Source organism: Dasypus novemcinctus, chromosome 8 (genome assembly GCF_030445035.2).
Source record: "Dasypus novemcinctus isolate mDasNov1 chromosome 8, mDasNov1.1.hap2, whole genome shotgun sequence".
In the NCBI taxonomy this organism is placed as follows: Eukaryota; Metazoa; Chordata; class Mammalia; order Cingulata; family Dasypodidae; genus Dasypus; species Dasypus novemcinctus.
Window position 1 is genome coordinate 39,083,727 of NC_080680.1, and position 7,386 is coordinate 39,091,112.

The 7,386-nt window shown below is 43.9% G+C and overlaps 1 long non-coding RNA gene across 1 annotated transcript; it reads right to left on the reverse strand.

The window, feature by feature from the left end:
• Positions 1-1,246: 1,246 nt before the first annotated feature.
• On the reverse strand, positions 1,247-6,831 carry LOC111763254 (uncharacterized). The gene is made up of 2 exons (XR_002796153.3): positions 6,115-6,831; positions 1,247-3,543 (listed from the first exon to the last, which is right to left on the reverse strand). It is a non-coding gene; the product is annotated as an uncharacterized lncRNA (long non-coding RNA).
• Positions 6,832-7,386: the final 555 nt, after the last annotated feature.

Sequence of the window (7,386 nt, forward strand, 5' to 3'; positions counted from 1 at the left end):
AGACCTTTTGGAGAATAATGCTTCCATAACTTGTTAAGGTGCCTTTCTCTGTTATTTTATTTTTTGAATTTGAAATAAAATTATTAAAAATAAAAATAACATCCTACATTACTGTGGTATATTTGTTACAATTAATGAGTAAATATTGAAGCATTGCTACTAACCAAGGCCTATAGTTTAATTATTGTTTACACATTGCTCTGTACAGTTTTATAGGTTTAACAAATGTATAATGACATGAATCCATCATTGCAGTACCATACAGAAAAATTCCAGTGCCCTAAAAATGCCCTGTGTTCCATCTAATCTTCTCTCCCTCTCCCCTCAGAACCTCTAATAACCACTATCTTTATATGAATGTTATAAGTTCTTCCAATACCACATGCTAATAACTACAATAACAGTAACTCTACTTTGGTCCATGGTTGCATTCCCATGGTGGAAAAATGCAGTGTTCATTTATGATTTGAGCCATGTTAAACCAATTGACCAACTTCACCTGACCTTCAACCCAACCTAAGCTGGAATGGAGACGGAGGTTTCAGGGGTCCAAGCTCTGGATTGGTGGTTATTTGATGATTTGATTTTTATTCTGTTTTCCCTGTAAACTTCTAACCTGGCTACCTGGCTTTTCTCCATTTCAATTTCTGTGATTTATGCCAATAAAACTTGCCAACGTTTTTTTTTTTTTAATTCTTCCTACTGAACTTCCTGTTCCCAGTCTCTTACCTTTGCCATGGATCCTACATATGGCCATCAGCTTCCTTAGAGAAACAGAGGTTGAATCATGTCATTCACTCTTTTTTATTTTTTAAAGGAGGCCCTGGGGGTTGAGCCCAGGACCACATACATGGTGAGCAGGCACTCAACCACTGAGCTACATCTGCTCCCCAATGAGAGCTGATTTTTTCATTTGTTTGTTTTTAGGAGGGAGCGGGACCGAACCTGGGACCTCATACATGGGAAGCAGGCACTTAACCACTTGAGATACATTCACTCCCCCTGTCATTCACCTTATTCTGATTCTTAAAAGCATGCAATACCTCCGCAACAACAACCAAATAAAATACAAATACATAAAACTCAGAAAGAGAGGTTAGCAATATTTACCATGGGTACAAGAGGAAGAAGTAGATATTCCTGATCTAGGCTTATTTTTATTTTTGCTTCTTCCTACATACTCTAGCATCAACTGTTCAGCCACAAGAATCTACTCACTGTTATCCAAATATACCACACAATTCCATTAACCATGAGACCATTTATTTTCAAAATTCTTTTCTTTTACAATCTAGAATATTCTTTCCTCTCAACTTGCACCTGTTAGAATCCTCACCTTGTTCCTATAGAACTCTGCCTTCAGGTTACTACTTATTTGTACCTCCACTGAGAAAATATCAGCCTCCTTTATGTTATAAATATTATGGATGCCTGTATGTATATTTGTGTATATATATGCATTTGTGTATGTGTGTATCCCCACAACCATATGCTCTGCTTGTCTAGAATTCTGAGTTCCAAAGGGGAGTGCTTCCACCAGGATACATAACAATGATTTCATTGAACTGGAAGTTAAGTCTGCCATCCAGACACTTTGGGTACCTCATACCACTGAATTAACAGGCAAAGAAGAAAGTTACTATACAGGCTGGGGTAATAGGTCCTAATTACTAAGGGGATATTGGATTGCTACTACACGTTGAAGGTAAAGAAGAAGTAGGCATATCCATTTCCAGGAGGTATGCCTGAGATACAGGGGATCCCTTACGGCATCTATTAGTACTACCATACCCTGTAACTAAAATCAATGGAAAACTACAGTAATCCAGTCCACACAGGACTGCTGATGGCCCAGACCCTTCAGGAAGGAAGGTTTAAGTCACCTCACCAGAGAAAGTAACTATGACCAGTTGAGGTGATTACTGAGGATGAAGGGAATATGGAATGGGAGTGGAAGAAGGTAATTATAAATATCAGCCATGGCACATGACCAGCTGCAGAAATGAGGACTGTAATTATTATGAGTAATTCTTTCTTTTTTTGTCATTAATGTGTGTGTGTAATATCTTTGTTTTCTTCCCTCTCTTATCCCCTTATCATACAACACAGGTTATATTAACTTTCCATCATAGTATTTAAGTTAGAGGATATTAACAGTAAGAGTGTATATCACCCAAAGACTTTCATCCTATTCTGGGGAAAGGGTTAGTGCATTTTCAGTTGTACACAGGATGGTTGTATCATTGTTAGGCAAAAGTATGACTATGTTATTATCTTCATTTGGTCAGTAAGAGGAGAGTAAGTAAAAAGATGTATATGGGTGCCAAGTTGACAAGGGATGGATTGTTATGGTTAAGTTCATGTGTCAGTTTGGCTAGGTTATGGTGTCCAGTTGTTTGGTCAAGCAAGCATTGACCTGATTGTTACTCTGAGAGTATTTCATAGATGAATTTGCATTAGCAATTGATTACACCAGTGGCTCATTGCATCTACAATCAACAACAGAGAATGCCCTCAGCAATTTGAGGAGTTTCTTCATGTAGTCAGTTGGAGGTCTTAAAAGCCAAAACTGAGAATTTCAGAATCAGAAAGAAGAATTTCTCCTTATCTTTAGTTAGCTAGACTCCCAGAAAAAGACAGACTTCCCAGACTACAGAATCATCTTATTAGGGCTTCCAGCTTGTAGCCAGACCTTTGGAATTTGAACTTGTCAGCCTCCACTTTCTCATAAATACATATTCTTTTGGTTCAGTTGCCCTGGAGAACCCCAACTGTATTAGTAAAGGTTCTCTAGGGAAAGAGAACCAACAGCAGATAAATAATACATAATGTAAATATTATGGAATTTTTGTAAGAATTGTCTCACATGACCCAGGATCAGCAAGTCCATATTCCATAGGACTGGCCACAAGTTGGGGACTCTGATGAAAGTTTCCATGAATTCCACAGGAAAAGCTGGCTGGCTGAAACAGAAATGGAAATTCTCTCTTCTGACCGCTGAAATCATCAGTTTTCCCTTTAAGGCCTTCAACTAATTGGATGAGATGTCTCTCATTGTTGAAAACAATCTCAGTTGATTGTAGGTGCAATCAGCCATACATGCAATCAACTACTAACAATTTAAGTCTACAAAATATCCTCACAGTAGCAATCAGGTCAGTGCTTGTTGATCAAACAACTGGACATCATAACCTGGCCAAGCTGACACATGAACTTAGCCATATGTATGTAATTTCTGTCTACTGGACAATAAACTCTGGGAAGGCAGTGAACATATTTTACTCATCTCCCAAACCCCAGATCTGAGCCCAATAATTTAATCATAGCAATTTTCAATGGAAGTTTATAAAACTAATGAACAAATAAAACACTAAGTATTCTGATGGCATGTTGATTCTTCAAAAAAATAAAATGTCACAGGAATTCTCTGGGAACTGAAACCATGTCAGAGGTAAAGATGCTCTTGTATCTCCCAGTTGCCAGTAGTGAACACAGTCCACAAGGCAGCAGCCTCCAAACTAAGCTCCAGGGAGGTGATGGGAGCTGCAAATTCAAGAAAAGAATTTTTCATTGGTAAATGGTATTGTACTTGATACTAATAAACAACATTCACACTATCTCATTGATCCCTACAATGCTACAGATACATAGGGCAAGTCTATGCCCCTTTCACCAACAGAGTTTCAAAAACGTGACTTTTATATATGCACACCCAGCTGCAGGAGACTCAAATCCTCAGTTCTCAGTGCAAATCCAGTGCTTTTCCTGCTTCACCAGTGGACTTTTTGGTAAATTTTGGTGTAAAAAAGGAATGCACTCTTATTAAAAAAAAAAAAAAAGACTAAAAAGTTGGCAAACCGCTGCCCTGCACCATGCTAGCTATCCTGTACAGGTCTTACCCTCGGGTCCTCCAACAGCTCTCCTACACCATTTGTCAATGTGTCTCCAAACTGGAGATTGGGTCCTAAGACCAGGTGAAGGCATTTTATGAAGAGAAATTCCAAACTATCTCACCAATCCCTTGTCAGCTTCTCTGCCAATTACATCAAAGCCAGTGCTCTGAAGCTCTCCCTGCAAGTTTTTCCAGGTCACACCAGCAAGCGGGGGAACATTCTTTGTCATATCCTGACTGCTTTCAACAACTGAGAGGTCACGGGCCAGGGGTGCCTTTCCTTTCCCTTATAGGAAAATAGCTTTTGTTGTTGTTCCTTGAACGCCCAAGAGGGAAAAAAGAAAGGGAAGCGAAACAGCGACAGACTTGTTAATTTCCAAAGTCGATGCTGAGTCCTGACTTAGAAAAAGGCATTTTGTTCTTCCAAGAAACTGTAATGCTTGGGATTTTTAATTTTGAGCAGTGACAAGCAAACGATCCGGGCCAAAATCGGAGAGAACACGATGATTTCAGTGTTTCGGGGGTTATCGTCTCTGTCTTTTCTCTCTGCGTCTGTGTGGTGCCTCGAACAAAGTGGATTGGAAAAGTTCAAGCTCAGTTCACAGAAGAGAACATTCTGTACTCGGCGCAACAGGCTGGGCTGCTCTCGGTAAAACAAGCTCAGCAGCGTGATCTCAGCCTCGCAGCAGCCGGCTCTGTGCCGCCAGCCCCGGCCCAGCGTGTGAGCACGCGGGCTCGGGGCAGCACACCCCGCGTGCACACACACGCACCCTCTCGCACGCACGGGAGTGTAGTCGTAACTGCTTCTCCCCGGAGGGTCAAGGAAGTTGGATCTTTCTCTCTGGAGGGTAATTAGAGCTGAAACATTTCCAAGGAAACAGCCCCCCCCTGCGTGTGCAGTTCTGCTCTGGCATTGATTGGAATTTCTCCATCTATTTGGATGTTACAGTAATCAAATGACAACATTAATGCTACATACGCTGCTGGGCGGACTGGGAGTCAGGCAGGAGAGGAAGAGGGTGGAGAGTGCTTTTGCCCCCCCCCCCGCCCCCCAAGCTTTTCTATTTTCTTCCGGATCCAGGGTTTTTTCTTCGCTTTTGTCTCGAATGTGGTGTGCAATTAAAGAACTATTTAGTGAGTGCTTATTTTGTGTCAGGGCTTGCCCACTCATAGCAAGGTTTCCGTGGTGAAGGAAAACCTGGCCCTAAAAAGCAACGAGTGTCTACACATGTAGAGATGGAAGGAGGACATGCTCCTGGGAGGTTGCAAGACGGGGCGCTAAAGGCCCTGGACGTGGGTGGGTGTTCCTACATACGACAAAGCAGACATCTGGAACCCGGCTGCTTCCCCAGGGTTCTTTCCACCTCGCGTTCAGGCCCGTTCGCAAGAGGACGAAATGGCCAGAGGATGAAATGGCCAGAGGAATGCGAAACTGCCTGCAGCAGGGCGGGGGACTTGCTGCCTCGCCCTGCTTTAAAGGCTACCCTTTCCCAGGGCTGTTTCAGGAAGTGGAGACCAGCAGCGGGGGGGTGGACTGCGGTGAGAGATGGAGACCGAGAGGAAAAGCTGTGGCTTCTGTGGGAGGGGCTTTAGATCCTGATTTATTATTGCCTTTGTGACTTGGAGCTCAATACACGGCCTCTGAGCCCCTGTCTCTGTGCCCTCGGCCATTAACTGGGGAGACGAATACCTATATTGTAGAACTGTTGACTACTGTGAAATTTAAGGAAATAATATGTGTCTTTCCTTGGCATAGACTATGTGTATACTAAATATTAATTTATTATTATCCACCCGTAAGTATTGACCAGAGGAAGCTGTTAACTGGGGTATCGATTAAGTTCTATCAATCTGTCCTCTGAAATGTTTTCTTTCTCTCACCTTTCCACAGTTTACATAGTGAATGTCAACTGAGCACGGGCAGCTAGCACGGTGCTCTGTGCTGGGCAAGGTGCTGGGTGCTGTGGCAATAAAAATTTGTCCTGGGGAGGGGATGTGGCTGAGGCGGTTGATTGCCTCCTTCCCACATGAGAGGTCCCGGTTTGGTCCCAGGTGTCTCCTGAAAACGAACAGCAAACAAACGAAAAAAACAAACAAATAAAACCCCAGCGCAGGGGAGCCAAGGTGGTTGAGCACAGGCTTCCCGATACAAGGTCCGGAGTTCAATCCCTGGCCCCTGTACCTCAAAAATAAATAAATAAAAACCTTGTCCTTAGACTCACCTTTCCCGCGAGGGTAGTTCACACAGGGCAGTGGCAGGGCCCTGGCCTTTGCAAATATTTCCCACAGCCTTCCTTCAGGCTCGGGCATGTCCCTCCTAGTCCAAAATGATCTCCGTGGCTACCAGCCATCCCAGACAGAAAGAGGCAGCTGGGATGGGGGGTTTGGGGGCTCGGTGGGGAACAGCCCCAACACAGGATGCTGCGCAGCACTGCTCTTTCAGAATGTTAACGCCCCCTCTCACCTCAGGACAGACTGAGCTCCTGCCAAGACTTTTGAAAACAAGTTATACAAGCACCTTAGGGCGGCTGGACAGGCCACATCACAGCTGCTGAGGGGGGTGGGAGGAAGCAGGCCTCAAGGACTCCAATATGCCAACCTGTAAACACAAGGCTCTCTGGGGCCTGGAGTTAACAAAACACAAGCCCTCAAGCCCTCAAGCCACCACTCCAGGCCCAGCTGTGCCCAAACGAGTCAGTCAGTTGCTGAAGATGATTTCACAGACTTCCCTGCTTCCATTTCTGATACTACTCCAGGGTTCAGTAGAGGAATCACCTGCCCTTAGGGCCAGGCACAGGCCAAGGTGGGTCGGGGTGACCATGGTTCCATGGCAACCTGAATTCTTCTCTATAGAGACCAGCTCCACTGCAATTCCCTGACCCTCTGAGGATCATGGCTAAAATTTTGGCTAAAAAACACTGCCCCCCTATTGGAGTCCTTTGCCAAGAGCAACTGGTAAGTCTAGCCACTTGCAGATGGACTCTCCAAAAAGGCCAGAGTCTGCCCTGGGTACAAAAGACAAACTCCTCAGCATCTGAGGGGGACCAAACTAAATAAATCCAGGCTCTAGGCAAGTAACCGAGACCTCAGAGAGAATAAATGAAGGTAAGCAGCTGCCAGAAAATGAAGCCAGAGTTCATTCACCAACCCACACATCCTTGGTGAAAGGAGAGGCCTAAGAGAGTGACGTTTGTTGACTATTCATCCTGTGCCCAATGCTTTACATACATTCTCCTGCCTAATCCCCACACTAATCCAGTGAGGAGGTGGTGCTATTATCCCCATTGTAGACAAGGAAACCAAGACTCAAAGAGCTAAAATAACTTGCCCAAGCATGCAGCCAAGTACATGTCAGAGTGGGGTTTGACTACTCTATCCAGCCTAAAAGCCCAGCTTCCTTCCGTTACACTACTCTACCTCCCTGTATGCAAGGCTCTTGTTAGAATACTATTGGAATCGTCTCATATGTTTATTTCACTTTTTCAGATACTGCA